This window comes from Natator depressus, chromosome 15 (genome assembly GCF_965152275.1).
Source record: "Natator depressus isolate rNatDep1 chromosome 15, rNatDep2.hap1, whole genome shotgun sequence".
Lineage (NCBI taxonomy): Eukaryota > Metazoa > Chordata > Testudines > Cheloniidae > Natator > Natator depressus.
Window position 1 is genome coordinate 29,209,054 of NC_134248.1, and position 18,147 is coordinate 29,227,200.

At 52.8% G+C, this 18,147-nt stretch overlaps 1 protein-coding gene and 1 long non-coding RNA gene across 2 annotated transcripts in view; both read left to right on the forward strand.

Annotated features, from left to right (window-relative positions):
• Positions 1–18,147, forward strand: part of MVK (mevalonate kinase) — a 49,741-nt gene that overhangs the window by 24,377 nt on the left and 7,217 nt on the right. The gene's annotated exons all lie outside the window — the stretch shown is intronic.
• Positions 823–5,700, forward strand: LOC141999575 (uncharacterized). Its single transcript, XR_012642028.1, has 4 exons — positions 823–918; positions 2,261–2,375; positions 3,307–3,459; positions 3,786–5,700. It is a non-coding gene; the product is annotated as an uncharacterized LOC141999575 (long non-coding RNA).

Below are 18,147 nucleotides of genomic sequence, written 5' to 3' on the forward strand. Positions count from 1 at the left end.
TTGTGCATGCTGCCAGCCAGAGTCCTGCCAGTGCAGTGAAGTTGCAGGTAGGGGTTAAAGATGGGTTCCTTTCTTTTCAAGAGAATATTCTCCTACTTGCCTGTGTGTAGCCAGCTGCCACCAGTCTCCATGTCCCATTCACGAGAAGGGTCAGAGCTCTGCCTTGCAGCTACAGGTGAGGTGACAAAGTTCCAGGGGGATCTCAGGCTTCAGGCCATGCAGTGGCATGGGCTGGGCAGGAATGCTTCCCCGGTTGTGCAGGATGCCGGACTGTGTTCCATGCTAACTCTGCTCTCCTCTGTGGGATCAGCGAGAGGTTACTCTCCTGGAGGGGGTGTGTTTCCCAAGCTGCTGTTCCTGGCGGGGAGCTCTTTCAAGGCGCGGGGCGGCTGATACCTGACCAGGAGTTGAAGATTTCATGTTAGTCTGAGAAGAAAGTGCCAGCTGGACCTCGCGAGTGTCTCTTGCTGGCGTTCCCAGTTTGCCTTCCCCAGTGTAAGGTGGTGTCCTCTTTCCATGCAGGTCCTGCGCCTCTAACCCTGCTAGGAATTTAATTAGTGCTTGGCTCCCCTGTGTAAACGGCAGTGGTGTGGTTCGTGCGGGCGCTTTCCTTCCCCTGCAAGGCACAGATGGTAATTTTTTTATCGGTGTCAGCAGCGGCTTCTTTCTGCTCTGATGAATAGATTCTAAAGAGGCAGTGACATTATTTGAGATAACAGCGAGAACAGCAAAAGGGTCAGTGATAGAGAGAAAATGTCAAAGCACATAGATAAAAGGCAGGGGGTGGGGAGAGGGGAGCAGAGGTGGGGGGAGAAGCCCTGCAGTCATTGTCTGCCTGGTGCATGCACAGGACGAGGGAGCCCTTGAGAAAGCAAACTTCCCCTGAACCAGTTTGAAATTCGAATGGAGTGGATAAAGGTAGGGCTGGGTGCCCCTCTAGCCTCAGCAGCCAATTCCTCCTTTTCAATTCGATTCAATTAGTGCTCTCACTTCGGAGCTGGTCTCCGCTGATAGCCAGTGCAGCTGACAGGGGATTAGTACTGTTTGTATTGCACATGCTCTGCTTTGCAGCTGAGAGGCTGCAGGGAGGTGGCAGAAGATTATTTCTCCTTTCTCCTGCACCTCGCTCCTTTTGGCTCCACAGGGCTTCTGCCTCCCATCGCTCTTTTCCCTGGGTGAGTTGGAACTGGCCCCAGGATGGCCCGCGCCTGGGCCAGCCACAGGCTCTGCAGGCATTGGAGCTCTCTGCCTCAGGGTCAGCGCCGTTCCTGGCTGGCAGTAATGCCCGCGGCCCCTAGGCTTCCTGCAGGTCCCAGTGCCCTCAGGAGCAGACTCTCCTGGGCCCTGATCCAAAGCCTACCGCAATCAACAGAAGTCCTGCCCCTGCTTTCGGGGGGGCACTGGTTCATAGGCACCGCTTCTGGTATCCCTGGTGCTCCTGCCTGTTGCAAGCCATGTTACAGCTAACAGCCCATCTGCCCTTCAAGCCTGCCTGTCTCCTCCCCCCTCCCCTCCCCCCCCACACACTGTGCATACAGCCCCTAGCACCATGGGCATCAAACACCACTGTGGCTTCTCCTTGAATCTGACACAAATAGTAACTGCTGGGCCTGCCCAGGCCTGTCTTTCAGCTTGGGGGGTGGAATGTAGCATAGCATTCCCTAACCCTCTTCCCTGCTTGTCGTCCCTCTGCACCCCTGCCATGCCCGGACAGGGCTGCCCATGGCTACAAGCCATGCTGGTTTGAATGGCGGCGTAAGTAGGCCCTAAACTAGCTCATCTCATCCCATGTCAGCCGAGGGCTGTGTGGCGAAAGTCTGACATCCCTGCTCTCAAAAACTATTCTGTGAAACCCACATTTTAATGTAATTCAGTATCACGGGATCAGCGTGCTGCAGAGCAGAACAGCCTCGCCCAATCTCCCTAGCGTTTCAGCTGGTTGCAGGCTTCACTTCCTGTCCTAAACAGGGCTGTGCCCTTAGCCGCCTGCCACCTTCTGTCCCCCCAGGCAGCAATTCCCAGGGCTGGTTAGTGCAGTCAGCGACGGCCCGTAGTGGAATCGCTATCAGTGGAGATTTCTGAGAATAGGTTGGACAAACCCCTGTCAGGATACAGCTGGTTTACTTGGCCCTGTCTCAGCCTGGGGAGGGTGGACTGGAAGACCTGAAGAGGGCCCTTTCAGCCCAACGTTTCCATGATTCTCTGTAGGCTCCACCTCCATAGTAAATACTATACTTCTCTAGCTCTGATTTCTGTTCAGTCATGTAGTGCTGGAGCAGGACTGTGCCATCGGCTCTGTTCTCCAGGGGGATACGGGACAAAACACTAGCAGGTACATCACACCGGTCTTTGCAGGGGGCTACGCAGACACATAGGTAGGCTTGGCAGAATTTCGATCGATAATATTGATGTTTATTTTTAAGCAGGTTTTTAATGTTTGTTTAAATTTTCGCTGTGGTGGGAAATAAATGCGGGGAAGGAGCAGACAGTAATTGTCTAATGACAGTAGATGCTGAGATTCAAGAAGTTAAAGCCTTATAACCCATTAAAACATAAATTGTCGACATCGTGTGTCAAAACAGACAAAGTAAATAGCCTTAACTCAAACTCTGGCTTGTTCTCAAGCTGCATTTTTCACACTTTGTCGTCTGGAAATATTTTTTGGCTGTCTGTGGTGAAATTGACATTTACTGACATAAAATCTGATCCATCCATGCCTCCATATCAGATTAAAAAGCTCCTGCCCTGGGAGTCATAGGAACAATCCTCCACTGGGCGGCAGAGCAGAGTCTGGGTGACCTGATCACCTGCTTTCTTCTCTAGCACTTGGCTCTGTGAGTTTGCCTGAAGAAAATGTGAGATCAGGTCAATTTCCTGCAGCCAAAGCCCGGGGTTGCAAGGGGATTGGGGGTTCGTTTCCACAGCCTGCTCTCCTGAGGTTAATCCTAGCCAGCGTGAGGCTCAATGTGACAGTGCCTCTTTCGCTGCTTCCCAGGTGGAGCTGGGTTGCAGCATGGAGAGGGACCGTGGGTGCTCACTCAAAGCCCCCTTTCTCTGATCAGCTGGGCTGCTTGGGGCTGTATCGCATCGAGGGAAGGGGAGATGCCCGTTAAATCCTGGCAGAGGGAGATGCAGGGCAGTGGTTACGGATGGGTGTAACCCAGATTTTACTGGCAAACACCCCTCCCTGCTGATGTTTCTCTGCTTTCATCCTTGCCATCCACACGGGCCAGGGCCTTCTCCGCATAACTTACAGTACGGGCTGCAGAGTATCTGGTGACCTGCCGTGGTTTGTCGTGTCTCTAGGAGGGATTCACCTGGCCAGAGTTTAGATTCGTTTTCCTTCTGTGTGTTTAAAAAGAAAAACACATTGGGTGACGGAGAGCCTTGGTTTGATCTGCACGGTGCTGACAGGCGCCAGCTTGGCACGCCTGGTGTATGCGTCTCCCTGCCCCCACGGTGAGTACAGAGCTGCCCCTGGAGTGAGGAAGGGTCTTGGCGCTGGGGCACAGACCTGAGACTTGGGAGGTTTGGGTTCAGTTTCTGACTCCTATCACAGCCCCACTGTGTGACCATGGGCCTCTGTTCCCCACCTGTGCCACAGGGAGAACATTCCCTCCCTTGCTTGTCAGCATAAAGTCCCTGCCCTGGACAGGTAACGATCTAGCTAGTCTTTCCGCTCTGTGGCTAAGCAATGCCTGGCGTGATGGGGCCTCCAGGTGCTAGTGTGATACAAATAGCAGGTAATAAAAGGGTGCAAACTAATTAGTGCTGGTATCTTTTAGGACTGTGGACACCTGTCTACTAGAAACAGTAAGGAGAGACCCCAGCATATTTCCCCATGTGCCACTGGATGTCCATCAGCTGAGGACAGCTAGATGGGAGGTGCTACGACAGCTTGACCCCTGCACAGTGAAAAGCAGGCTGCTTTCTCCCCTTCACCCTGCTCAGGGCTGGAGCACACTGGGGCCTGTCCTATCCAGCACAGCACCTCCCCAATGGTTCCCTTGTCCTCTCTTCCACGAGGCCGTCTCTCCCTGGAGCACGGGGGAAGTGCTCCATCCAAGCCAACGACCCAGCGTGGTGTCCTGCGGAGGGACAAAGGACAAGTCTACCAGGGCGAGAGTGGCACAAAAGGATAACATGGCATCGCCCTGTGGCAATGTCAGCCCCTAGGAGAGGAGCGTTCCGGGCGCAATCACTAATAATTAAACCAAAATAGGCCACTGATTTCACCAGTCTGCACAGGCTGAACTAAAGCCCCAATTCCCCTTTTTCCCCACTGCAGGTTCGCTGGGCCGTCCGTGTCTGCTCTGAGCCAGGCCTATCTGAACTCTAGCTGCAGCCTCTGCCCCTGGGAAGTGCTGTGCCTTGCGCTCCACCTGCCCCGTGCTCTGTGTTGGTAGGAATTTGTTCCTGTTGAGTGGTGGTATTTCCTAGTGACAGCACCTCCCTGCCCCTCCAGGCAAGGGGCTGCGTCAGGCACCAGCTCCCTCTGTGGTCGTGGCCATTGTGCACTAGCAGAATCAATTTACCTCTTCAGCCACCATGGGTCCAAAACAGGCCCCCTGATCCAAACATCCTGGCTTGGCCCTTAACCCCTGAGCTGAACCCAGCTCTGCCAGGCTCTGGGCTTGGCCCGCTGGAGACTGAGGTGGGGGTTGGTTGAAGTTGATCTCTTTCCTCCAGCGCTGTGCTGTCCTTCCCCCTGATGTAGCACAGGCTGCACTAGAATCCTCCCCCTCTCCCCCCGCAACAAACTCTCCCTTCCGCTGTCTTGAGTGGGACAGGTGAGAGCGGTGCTCTGTGCCTGGGTGAGCGCTGGCTCTTCCCAGCACGGACTGAGCCTGCACCCACTCAGCCCGAGCCACAGCATGGCTGAAAAGCTACCTGCTGCCCCTTCTTCACGTGGGGCGCTCTGGTTTGCCTGGAAAGCTGTCAGTGAAAGCAGGCCCAGCTGAGCTCAGTCGGGCCAGGCCCTGGAGCGGCAAAGGTCTGTGCAATAACACTCCAGCTAGGAAGCCGGTGCATGGGAGAGATGGTGTTTCCTTCGGGCTGGAGTATTTGTCCTGGTGGACTGGGTCCCTTTGAAATTTCCCAAACGTTCGTAATACCCAGAGGATAAGCCAAAGGGAAGAAGATCTGTGTGCCTTGCTGGGCTGAGGCACGCCTGCCTTTCCACTCAGTTCCTTTCCCTAGCCCAGCCCGTCCCCTCCTGGAGAGGGAGCAGCCTGGCGCGGCCTCCCCAGCTCCCAAGAAACTAAACATTTGTGTGAAGTAGATTTTTTTTTTTTTTCCTCCCTTTCCCGTCCTGGCGCACTGAAGGTTTTGAAAGTTAAGTATTACTGTCGGCTTTGTTGTTGCCTAACTACGACAGACAAATTGAGAACTAGTTGTCAAAATGTCAGTGCACAACAAATCAACATTCAAAATGAGTCTCAGCACTATGTGGTGTATAATTAAAAAAAAATCCTTTTTAGAAATTTCAGCAAGCGTTGGCTCTGCTTTATATTTGTCTGTGTGATTAATAAAGGCAGCTAATTTTCAGACTTTAAAAACAGCTAGAAAATAGCTCCTAATTACATATTAGGCTGCAAACGGCCCCCGCTGAGCAAGGCTGGTATTGGTGGGCCAGAGAATTTGGCAGGGGCTTAATTACATTCTGAGCATCATCTAATTTTAGTTAAATGTAATGTAATCAGCAGCAGATGTCTGAAATAAAATATGAATTATGAATATGATGAAATTTCATTCTTGAATAAAAAAGTAATTTGCTATTTAGTTCATTAAAGTCGCAGAGGTTTATTAGGAGCAGGTATACAGTGCAGCTAGGTTATATTAAAATGCTATTTCAGAGAGGCTAAGAAATTGCATCAGAGCTGCTAAAATATTCTACAAGGGGAACCCAACGACTGAGAATTAAGATTTGAGAAAACATCCCCAAAGCCTCCCAACATATGAAGGTTGTAACATCGATCCCCCAAAATGATGGGAATTGAGTTCACCTCTCTGGCCAGGCAGTGAGGCACTGGGAGCTTCGTTGCATTAGCCAATTAAAGCTGAACAAAGCACCACAAAGTGCTGCGGGGAAGGAGTCTGTTGTGGCTAGGAGACTGGACGAGATGGGTGCCTTAGAGATGGAAGACGCTGGTAAATTCTGTGCCGGGCTCACTCATAGTCTGCCTTTGGGTTGGGAATTGTGGGAAACTGTCTCCCTGTTGGTCTAACACAACTGCAGCCCAGTGGTGAAAACACCCAGAGCACAGCGTGCACAAACATTCCCACTATTGCTACCGCCTGTGGAGCTGCACAGGGATTAGCCACTAATGAGAGCGTTTTTGAACACTTATGGTGCAGATCGGATCCTGGTGAGCTGGGTTGGGGCAGAAATGGCGGCTCTCTGCTTAATCGTCGCCTGACGCTCCAGGCTAGCTTTTAAAATGATTAGCAGTAATATAATTCACAACACGTATTTTGTCATCATTAAGCTTCAGAGTCAACACACCATTGTAGTGAATGAGGGTTGATTGCATCTGTTCTGAAGATTTTTTCTGTAGCTTTGCCTCTGGCAAGTTTGCGTCCTGTTTAGAAGGATTTCTTCACAGCCAGAAGGGCTAGAAAGAGTTATTTATTTATTTTTATTGGAAGATTACGTGCTCCAGAAATTGCTCGGGTCGTCGGGGAAGGCTGGTCACAGTCCATGCTAGCTCAGCCTGGCAGGTAAACGTTACAGAGAAGAGACAAGGCTCATAAGGGGTCTGTGTATGCACAGTTTGTGGGCGCAGTGGCTGAGTGACATATCACCATATGCCAGCCCAAGAAAACACTCCACCCTGTGCTCACAATCTGTTCTGCCACTAATCTGGGGCTCTTGTTTCACTGTGACCAGTCTGTGCTCTTCCCCCCATGCCCTGGCTTGCCATGACATGGGCCTGGCGCTACCAGCTCCAAAAGCATTTGGGGAAGCACTGGGAATGGTTGATGGGCACTGGTTGCTCTCCCAAGCCAGGAGCCCACTCCTGCAAAGGGCCGAGCACTCTCGCTTAGTGGCCCACTGGATCAAGCCCAAGACAACTGGGTTTTAAGCAGCCCCTGGGTCAGTTTGCACATGCAAAGGTGCATTGAGCTTTGGGGAAGCCAAAGCCTGACCTGACTTGTTTTAATTTTCTAAATGAGCCACATGCAGAGCCTAACCAATGGATGGGGCATAACATCTGTGCTTTGGGTCGTTTTTGTACATTTAACATCGGCGTAACGTACATTCATGCAAAGGGAAAATAGCATTTCTTCCCCCACCCTGGGCTCCACTTCTGAACAGACAGGCATAAAAACTAAACCAGTTCTTTCTTCCAGAGTAGAGGGCTTCCCAGAACTGGCGGAGGGGATAGGTCAGCAAGTCATTTGCTCGGTGCTGATGAAATAAATGATTTCCTACAATTATTCGGGAAAGATAAATTAGCAAAGTGCTTTGTATTGACCTGCTGCTGCTGCAGTGAGTAAATACCCCCATCCTGCGTTCCCCTGGGCCTGGACACACCTGAATGGAGATCGGGGAAGGGCCAGGCATGGGTTTTAGAAGGAAGATCTCGCAGACTTGATTCTGGGCCATCAGAAAGCTGGTGGGGGTGCCATAGGGTGGGGGACAGAATCTCCGACTCCTCCATAGCCGAGAGCTCAGGATGCTTTGCAGAAGGTAAAGCTGTCTTCGTCTGAAGAGGGTTATTGCTTCTGGATCACAGTGAGGCTGACCATTTGCCCTAATCCTGCCTGAAAGCCCATCAAATTTAGATACCCCTTGGTTCTCTAAACATAATATAACCTCCTGGCATCTACTTAGAACAAAAGAAAAACCCTCTGAATGTCACAGAGGCTGCTGCAAATCACCCCCTCGGCCCGCTTTGTTCAGGTAGTCCCGTGCTTGTATTGATCACCTGTGTGCCTACAGTATTTGCTGAGTGTCAGTTTCTAGTTGTCTGGCATTATTAAGATTTAAAATAGTTCTAGTCTAGCTGCGGAGTGGGAGGTTAAGACTTTCCCTCTACAGATGAGCGCAGGGCAGGGCAGAGCCTCACAGAGCCAAGGCACCTGCCAAAGCCGTGGCACAGAATGGGCAGCCTGACTCCGGCCTCCAGGTGTTACAGTCACTAGATTTAAGGTCCCTGTCCCTGGAGACAGAGCTTGGCCGAAGCAAAGTCCCACCTGCACCGGCGTCTTTGCGCCTTCTCCATTCTGGCTGCCTTCTAGAGTCCAAAGGTCCATTTGTACAGCAGCACTTTCCCCTGGGGCTGGATCCGGTACCCAGACTACGTGAGTAGCCAGAGCCTGTTGCCCCTGATTCTGCGCTCACTAACACCGGTCATTCACCACGCCAACAGAGTTTCGTCTGTTTTACTCTGGTGTAACCAAGACCAGAATCAGGCTGCTCAGGTGCGGAAGGTGAGTGAGCAGGGAGTGGCTGCACCACTGAGGATGTGCAGAAGCCAGTCCCCACGAACATGTGGCCATTGCGCCTATGTCAACCCTGGGAAAACTTGTCGTGTTCAAAAGCACGGTAACCCTCGTGGTGTTCTTAGCTCTGAGCACGGCTCTGAGCAAGGGGTGCCTGGCCCACCTAGTGTTAATAGCCAACTTGTCTGTGACACAACCCTGTCTCTCTGCAGTGAGGGCAAAATCATCTTGAACCTCTCATTATTTGATATGTTGTCTAATAGGTTCCCCGGTGTGAGCCAGGGGCCAGTGTGGCTGCAGCGGGCCAGTCCCTTGAGACTCTTCCGTCTGGAGGTGGCATGTCAGGTCCTCCTGCCATGATGTCGCCCAAACGTCTATCTAGGCAACATCTTTTGGTTTCAGCTTCTGAAGTTTCAATTGCTTTAATGTATTCCGAAGTGGCCTAGATTGACAGATAAACATCTCCTGGAGAGGAGAGAGATGGTTTGCTCATTGTTTCATCATATTATAGATGCTGTCATTTTAATCCATCGGAGAAGCCACGAGCAGGCCTACTGCTGATATGCCAGCTTAGAGAGATTGTGCCCAATTCCTAAATGTGGTCTCTGAAGAATAGACTATGTACTGTTCATCCACGCCTCAAACCAGCATTAACTAAAGAAGCCTCAACACTCCCATGTGTGGTAGGTAAATAATATTATCCCTGCTTTACAATAGGGGAAACTGAGGCACAAGGACATTAAGTGAATTGCCTACAGCTCACACAGCAAGTCAGTGTCAGAGCTGGGATTAGAACCCCTAGCCTAATGCTCAGATTGCTCCTGTCTCCCTTTTCCTCCCTGTCTCCAGAGACAAAATTGGAAATAAGAAAATGAAACCTAATATGTATGTAATTTATGTGACATAAATCAGTGGGTGTTAGGAGCCATTTCTGTCTCTGAAAATCTCCTCCTTTGAGCATCAAGTAATGTTCCCAATGCACACGCACAGATAAGCCCTGCAGAATGCTGTGTGCCCACCTGACTGGGTCGGGTCTGCTGACAGACAAGTACAATAACATCTTAATTTTTCATGGTCGTGGTGGTATGGGTGGGTAAGCACATGTGCATGGGCTGGTGACTTCTCGTGACGGTTTTGCAAGGCTGACGTGTGTGCATACAATATAGATTGTATATATGCATGTGGATTTTCGAGGAATATACATGCACACCCCTGCGTATAGTGTGTGTGCATAGACTGATGGAGAGAGATGTACGAGACATGCACACCATGGGGAATAGATACTTCGGTAGCTCCTGGCGTGTTCTATTCAGCGTGGGCAGCTGCGGATAAGAGCTCCATTCTGGGCACCTATGAGGCAGGGGCATCCTGTTTCCCCCAGCTGCTTTGGTGTTTTATTTGCTTTTGCCTAGATTCCCGGGCAGCCAGGCAGACATGCTTCCTCACCTAGGTTAGTAGTCCTCCCTGTTCTATTCATCAAGGGCATGACAGCTAAAATTCATTTGAAGATGAAGAAAGTGCCGGCTAATCCTTTCTGTGAGACATTGATAGACTAGCGGCTCAGGAAGAATTGCACAGCAGTAATGAAATTAGGCTAAAACTGCTGGCGGATAGCAGATAATTGCCCTTGTCTGTCACTAGGAATAACATCTCCTAAATCCAACACAATGATTGTTAAAGTTGCAGGAATGTATTTATTTATTTTTTTTCGAACGGCCTTCCCTGAAAAAAACATTAGACGTAGTTGTTTGTTCTCCTCCTGGCTTCCTGTCGCAGTTTTCAGCTGACTGAACCCCATCCATTATAACAGCTCATTAGCTTTTCTGGACCCAGTGCACGAAAAGGATCAGTTTAGATATTAAACAAACATGCACAAAAAGCAAATTGGAAATGTTTGTATCCTGTGCTGGGGGAGCAAGGTTTCAAAGGACGTTTTTCCTGGGACTGTTTTCTCCAGTTTAAGGCATTTTGGAAGGTTTATCTGACTCGGTATAAGACTGTGCAATTGGCTAGGTGCATTGTGGGGCTGTTTCTATCTGTGTCTAAAACACTGGGTGTTTTCCACTACCAGACGACTCCATACTTGATGAATCAGTCGTCTGAGCTAATGAGACTGTATGGACCTGTGGTTTGAGCTTGTATGGCAAGAGGCAGGGTATCAGACTAGATGGACCTATGATCTGATAAGGTATGGGAGTAGGGGTGATAGTGGGCCATATGGACCAGTAGTCTGATCTCGTATGGCACAGGTGTGAGCTGGTATGGCTGGATATGAGGCTGTATAAACCAGTGGTGTGATCGGGTATGTAAATGCCATGAGCCAATTTTCATAATGAGTAATGGGCTAATTAATAAGGCAGCATCTTGCCAGCAGCGATAGCCTTACGTAAAGGCCACCCACCCAGCTCCCAGAGCTCAGGGGGAGTTTGCAGAGGCTGGGAGTCAGATATCGTCCCACTTGCAGCTTTCCTCTTGGGTCACAGTAAATGGGGAGCCCCCCAGACCAGCCTAGAGCTGCAGGGTTAGTCCCTCCCTGTACCCTGCCTGGGGTTTGAGCTAGTGACCTAGAGGTGAGATGCCCCAGATCCCCATTCCCAGCCTTCTGCCTTGTAATAGTGCTCCCCAGGCGCTCCCAAGCCCTTATGCAGACCTCTCCTACGGAGCTGTCCGGCAGGCTGAGTGCCGCCCTGCAGTAAATAAACCCGCAGGTTCCTGCACTAACCCTGAGCAATTCTGCCCGGCCTCAGCACTGCCTCGGGGTGACCAGCAGCCATTTGTTTTGTAATTTATTGAGGGAGGTAGACAGCAAGGGTAAGTAAGTGCACTGGCCAGCAACTGTAATGTTTTATATGCGAGGGCTGGCACGGGTAATTTACTGCGGCCGCAATAACATATTTCACTTTCCGTCTCCCAGATGAAGATTACTTGTGTTTGAAAGTGCCTGAATACACAGTCAATTCCACCGCAACGTTTACAGTCAGCCGAGCAAAGATAATGCCCCCTAGACCCCCCGCGTCTGGCTCTCGTGCAGCGGCGAGGTGATGAGAGCCGAGGGCTGCTGTTCCTGCCTCCCCTGGAGCCCAGGCCCGGAGAGTTGGACAGAACAGCTGTCTCCCTGGGAGCGATGTTTCATCAGCGCCTGCAATTCCAGGGCTCAGGGAGGGAGCTGCTCCCTCGAGTCGCCTCCTGCCCCTGCACGGCTTCCTCGCGGGCCCTCCGGTGCTCAGAGAGCGATGGCCCTTCGCTTTCCCCCAGCGCTGCTCTCCCCAGGGTCTCTGAGCCCTGTTCCTGAGATCCCATGACTCCTCTGCCATCTGACAACGCTGGGAGGGCATGTCGGGTCTGTGGGTGCTGGGCAGGGCGTGAGAGCAGTGAGAACTCAGTGCTGGTTCAGACACTCAGTGTCATAATACCCCACTCTCTTACACATGGGAGCACTCCCTGAGAACCCAGGAGTCCTGGGAATTTCTCTAATTGCCCCCCCTTCCCCCGAACCAGCCTTCTATCCTCACTCCTGCTCGCCTCCATTTATCTACTCTCCTGCTACTTGCTCCTTTCCCCTCGCTCCTCCTCTGTCCCCACGTGTCTTCCTTGTGCAGCAGGAAGGACAGGCTTGTGGATAAGGCACAGGGACACGGATGGCTCCCATTCTCACCTTTCCTAGTGCTCCTGTCGCTGATCTCTGTCAGTGGCCACTGCTCTCTCTTGTCTTGCACTGACACTGGAAGCTCTTTAGGGTCAGGGACTCTTTGTTCTGTTTGTACAGGGCCTAGCACAATGGGGTCCGTGACGGGGGCCCAGGCTATGCTAATACAAATAGAAATAGTAATTCCCACCTCTGTGACTGGTCTGGATGACTATGGGTGAATCGCTTCCCCTCAGTAGCATGGGGCTTTCAGAGCATTCGGCGAGCCTGCATGGAACAGGCCATAACAATAGCGCTATTCATTCCCTCGACCCCTCAGTGCGACCGGCCCAGTGGGAAGGAGCGCAGAGAGCTGCTGAAACCTTCCCCAAGAGCACCTAGTGAGCCAGGCTGGGCCGAGCCGCTGGAGCTGCGCGCTGCACCTTTCGTGACATTTAATCCGACAGCACGAGGAGCTCCATGGCATTTCGGAGAGAGACACGGGAAAGGTCAAGGAGTGGGAAAGGTCGGGAGAGGTCAGAGTAAAAGCCACGCTCTTTTCTTCTCCATGCATCTTCTCCTAAATGTATCTGACAGCTCCAGTACATAAACTACGTTAGTGGCTCTGCTAGGCCTGGCTGCCCGCTATGCTGCATAGTAATAGCCGGCTGATATTTCGGCTTTGAAAGGTTTTCTTCGCTGAAATAACAGACTGTTTATTTTCTCTGATAGGTGCATTTAGATGTTGCAATGTATATTATTCTAAGGAAGGGGAAGGCAGATAAAAACCTCAAGTCTTTGCACAAGGTATTTTCTCCATTGCTCCATATATTCAAGATCCAGAGCAGAAAATAACATGGTGCCTGGGTTTGAACTCTGGGGCTTTGCTCCGTCATTTCACCTACTTATTATTATCCAAGATGAGTTAGGATAAATCTGCCTGCAGTGGAGAGGCCCCAGCAGGAGGCCTGGGAGTTCAGATAAACTGTGGCAGAATTCAGTGGGTGTTTCTCATGCTTTTGGTGATGGTCCTTCAGATCAAAGTCTTCTCTTCCATCTGTCCTGCCAATATGCTCCAAGCCTGACCTGCGAGGGCAGGAGGGGAAAGTAATCTCCATCACCCAATCAGCTCTAGAGCTCTGGACACCAGTCGCGTTGATGGGTCTGAAAATAAGGACACACCTGTCCACTAAAAACCAGGCGGAGACCCATCAGCGAGGCAGCCACTGAGAAGCTGGTGACAACTGTCAGTCAGCCCCTGTCTGGGCTGGATTTAAATAGATGACTTAAAGGGCCTTTTCCCGGCCAGCCAGCCAGTGGTTTAACCTGGATTCTCCTGCCAAGGCGATTCCGTTACATGGGGGGAGACAGCCTGGAAGACGCAATTAACGTGGAAGGAGCAGATCAATTCTTTCCTGTTTGTTTCAGGGAAGGGAACTTTCTCATTTCAGTGCTGACCTTGCAAGTGTCACTATTGTTGCGACATAAACACAGGGCTTGTTGAAGCTGCAGCCGTGGAAGGATGATTCATACAGCGCGGGGCGGAACAGGGCATCAGAGGAGGGGCTGGCATCAGGCATTGTCCTCACCCTGCCTACACTGGCTCGTACAAGGCCGTTTGCCACTGGGCGCGCAGGGATTTTGCTTGCTTAGATTCTCGAAGCTGAAAGTTAAATTTGAAAACCCCCTTTTGTTCTGTGGGGAGCGGGGCGGTTCTGCAGCTGCTCCTCCATGTAGTGGCTCACCACAGCCATGGAGGAATCCCTCAGCAGCAGCAGGCCAATTTCCTATGCCTTTGCACTGTGTGTGAGCATCTGTGCTTTAGGGTGTGGGCTGCTGGGTGTGCATTCACGTGGGGGTGCGCTGTTGGCTGGCTTTTCAGAGGGGCTGAGCACAACTCCTGTGCACTTCTGAAAATCACACCATCTGGGGATGGAGGGGCGGCAGTGTGCGCGCTTTGGTATTGCCTGAGGGCACGCGCCTTTGTTTTTCATGTCTGTGTGTTTGATGTGCATGTCCATGGGGTTGCTGGGCAGGGTGCATTGGGCTGTGTGCGTTGTGTGGGGGTGTCCTGGGTCTGTGGGTGCTGGACGGGGTGTGTCGGATCTCTGGGTGTCGGGCAGGGTGTGGGTTGGTCTGGGGGTGTTGGGTTGGGTGTGCCGGATCTGTGGGTGCTGGGCAGATGTGTCAGGTCTGTAGGTGTTGGGCGGGGTGTGTTGGGGGGTGTAGGTTGGTCTGTGGGTGCTGGGCGGGGTGTGTCGGGTCTGTGGGCGCTAAGTGGGGTGTATCGGGTCTATGGGTGCTGGGTGGAGCATGTCAGGTCTGTGTCCCCCCTGGCGGCAGTATGAGCACACGCCAAGGGAACACCCTGCACGTCAGGCTGATCCCATGGCTGTTCCCCGACTGCTCCGTGGATATACTGCTTCCCGGCAGCTGCCCAGCCCCGTGCCCCTCGGGGGTGGCACAGGCTTCGCCCAGGCCAGTTGGCCTTGAGTTTCTAGAATCGGAGCTGGCTCCCATCCAGCACGGGGGGAGAAGAGAACCGGGTCTGTGTCCCCAGACAGTGGCTGCTAGGGTGTGACTCAGGACTCTCTCGCAGGCTAGGGGAATTGTTCAGCCCTTCAGAGTGAGGTGCTGGGGGCAGCTGGTGGTGGGACAGTGGGGTTGGGGACACCTGGGAGGTGATTCCGGTTGACCAACTAGTTTTTGGGAGGGAGAAAACTGGTCCATTAGGCTTCTGCCTCCCTCCCTCCACAACAGGGAGTGGAGACGGAGTGGAGGGGAAGTTGCTCTCGGGAAGGAGGGGGGCAGAGGTGACTGATGCTGGAGAGGAGGGATGTGGGGACAGGGCAGGGGACAGCTAGGGGAGGAGGGGACAGTTGGGGGCAGACAGGTGATCTGAGGAAGTTCTGAGTCCTTTGCTTGCAGCGTCCAGCAGAATTAGCAGCAGCTTTGCGGACTCTGGCCAGGTTTGGAGCTAATTAGCTTGGCCAGGCGCCGGAGTCAGGTCCACGACCTTTCTCTCTGGCTTCTATTACTGCAATTAAGGGGAAGAAAGGGCTTCGCTTCTCATTTCCTGGCCGTTCATTAATCCGTTAGGTGCCAGGTTTCTGGGGTCTCAGGCTTAGCTGCCTCTGGTGCCGCTGGGTTCCTTCTGGGCCTGGGCCATGGGTTCCTTACAACCCCTGCTGCCACCCCGCAGCCCACGCTCAGTCCCCCTGCTCCTGCTGCCATCTGATCCCACGAAGGACGCAGGCCCAACGCCTGAGCTTCCTGCAGCAGGAACCCCGTCCCTGGCGAACGGCCCCCAACCCGCCTCTTGAAGTAACCAGGCCATGTGCAAATCACACCCCGTCATCTGCGCGCCTCTAAAATCTGTCACTTGCAAAACCAGGCGCATTGAGAGCGTAGAAAGCACCACCGCCCAGAAAGCGCCTGCATGTGCCCCTGCGTCTGACAGCTCCCAGGTCCCCGGACCTAGAGACGCTCCCAGGAGAAGAATACCCCGACTGAAAGGTCAGCCCCTGTCCAACAGATACCAGTCTCGCAGATGGAGGCAGTGCTGGCTAGTGGGGAGAGCAGGAGACTGCAAGCCAGGATTCATAATCTCAGGGTGAAATCCTGGCCTCATTGAAGTCAATGGGCATTTTGCCCTGATGATCATTATTTGCCCTGCGTAACACAGGCCCTCGACCGTCAGCCAGTGATCCTTGCCCCCAGCCCAACACCTGGTGGTTCAGCTGGAGCACAGGGAGGCCTGGCTTCTATTGCAGACTCTGTCACCCCCTTGGGAAGCCTCTTCCCCTCTGAGCGTCCATTGCCCGCCGGTGAGCGGGGGCCAGCCCCAGCCCTGGCTGGGCAGCTAGACTGGCAGAGCGTGGGCGGGAACCAGTCAGCACGTGAGATACTAGGCTGGAAAGCCATTGCTCCGTCTGTGTCACTGCGGGGGGAGTTCTGGTGTCTTCTGCTTCTCAGCCAATGGATTTGCCGGTCTGTTTGCTGCTGGCCCCGTTGCGGTCTGTTGGGGGTGTCAGCCAAGGAGGACCCCCCCCTGCACCCCGCCCGTAGGCAGTATGGGGTGCTTCTTGGGGAAAGTGGCTACAGTGTTGCCACAGTGCTCGTCTGGAGCCCACGTGTTGCAAGGTTAATGATGTGTTTGTTTGTCTAACGCACTCTTTCTGGGATCATTAGCTGGATCGCCCGTATAGGCCAGTTATTAATCGCCTATCGACCGGGGCTCCTTGCTGTTCTGGTGGGGCTGGGCTTGGGAGCAGGAGGGAAGTAGATGTTAATAAGGACTCAGAATATGGCAGCTGCTAATGGCTAGTGTGATGCCGGGGAGTGGAGGGGAGGGAGGGGGGGCCGGGTGTTGTAGCCTAGAGACAGGAGCGTCAGGTAATTATCGAGTCAAAGGCGGTGTGAGAGTTTCTGTCTCCGTGGACTGGCCCCTGCCCTCCTGTTCTCCCAGGGCAGGTCCTTGCCCGCAATTTGTGAGCAACAGCAGCCCAAGGGGCCGGAGGACGCTGTGCCGTTGTGCTGGGACTAGGCACACGGGGGAACTCTGCCCGGGAGGGGCGTCTTGTGTGCGACCAGAGGGCACGCTGTGGTCCGATAACGCCGCGCCTGGGCCCTGGCCTGACACGCATCTCCCAAGACAAGTGACAGCCAGCGCGGGTGCGCTGCCACGCGTGTCCTCCCAAAATCAACAGCTTGGCTTTTCCTGAGCCACTCTGTTTTCCCCGCGACAAACCAAGTGTGGCGGATTAGAAAGCATCAGGGAGCTCTGGTGCCACATTGCTCGGGCTCCCCTCAGGCCGACAGTCAGTGCCTCGTGCTTCCAGGCTGGCCGGGGGGGGGAACAGCTGCAAGCCCCCAGGCCTTCCTCCACCCGGCCGGGGAGGCTGGTCCTGCATGGGCAGAGGGGGGAAGGAGGGAATTCTGTGCCTTGACCCCTTCTGCAGTGTGGGCAGCCAGTCTGGGGCACTGCCCCGCTCTGCCATGTCCTGATCAGGCTCCCAACGGACACAGCTGGCCCTTGGTTTCCCCTCTGAGTGCTGCCATATGGAGTCTCCGGGGAGGAGAGGGGTGTGGCTGGCAGGTGAGTATCGTTATCCCTATTGGACCAGGGAAGAGACTGATGCACAGAGAGGTTAAGTGACTTGTCAAAGATCCTGCAGTGAGACCATGGGAGAGCTGGAAACCCACTAGATTTCCCCTCCCTGACCTGGGCTTGGAACCCAAGAGTCCGAACTTCCTGTTCCTCTGCTCTACCCACTGGATAACACACCCTCCCATATCACAAGCACATTGGATATTTAAAGCCCTTCCTCACCCTAGTCTGACAAAGTTCAGTGGGTGTAACCCCGTAGTATGTGCCGCTCGGTGTAAGGCGTGTGGAATCGGACCCTACACGGCAAAGTGCCGGTCCTTCCTGAATCGCACCGTTCAGGATATTCACTAGTGGGGGCAATTTCAGGAATCATCTCCTCTTACCACAGTGTGCAGAGAGTCAGAGAAATCAGAGCTAGGAAAGATCTAATTAGGCCAGTCAGTCCCCAGACACTGCCGACTTGCTCCCTGCAGTACGTCCTCTTGTGCATCGTCCAGTCGTCTTTTAAAATTAAAATCCTCTTAACTAATTCACGATCAACTTTAAAACCACCCAGCCACAGACCAGCAAACCAGACCTGATTTCCAGCACCTAGGAAATACCATCATCTCTCCTCTCCAGCCCCTGCTGTTCAGGGCACAGGGAGGTCGGGTATGGAAGGCAGCTAACATCTGTTTAAAAGAAACAAACAAAAAAGAGAGTTAAACCAGAAATAATATTGAAATGTTTACAGTCCGGCAAGTGTAGGTGGGATCCTGAACCGTGAATGTCCCAGGAGGCTGATAGGGGAACATCCCTGGGACATTGGAGTTTCCTGGAATGTGCCTTTGATGAGCTATTCCGGTAACCAGGTTATTATAGAAAAAAAATAAATTTACATGGACAAGGGAAGTTTCAAATATGCAGCCCCATAAAATATTGAAGTTACATCTCGCTTCAGAAAGGGTTTATTGCACCAGAAGGG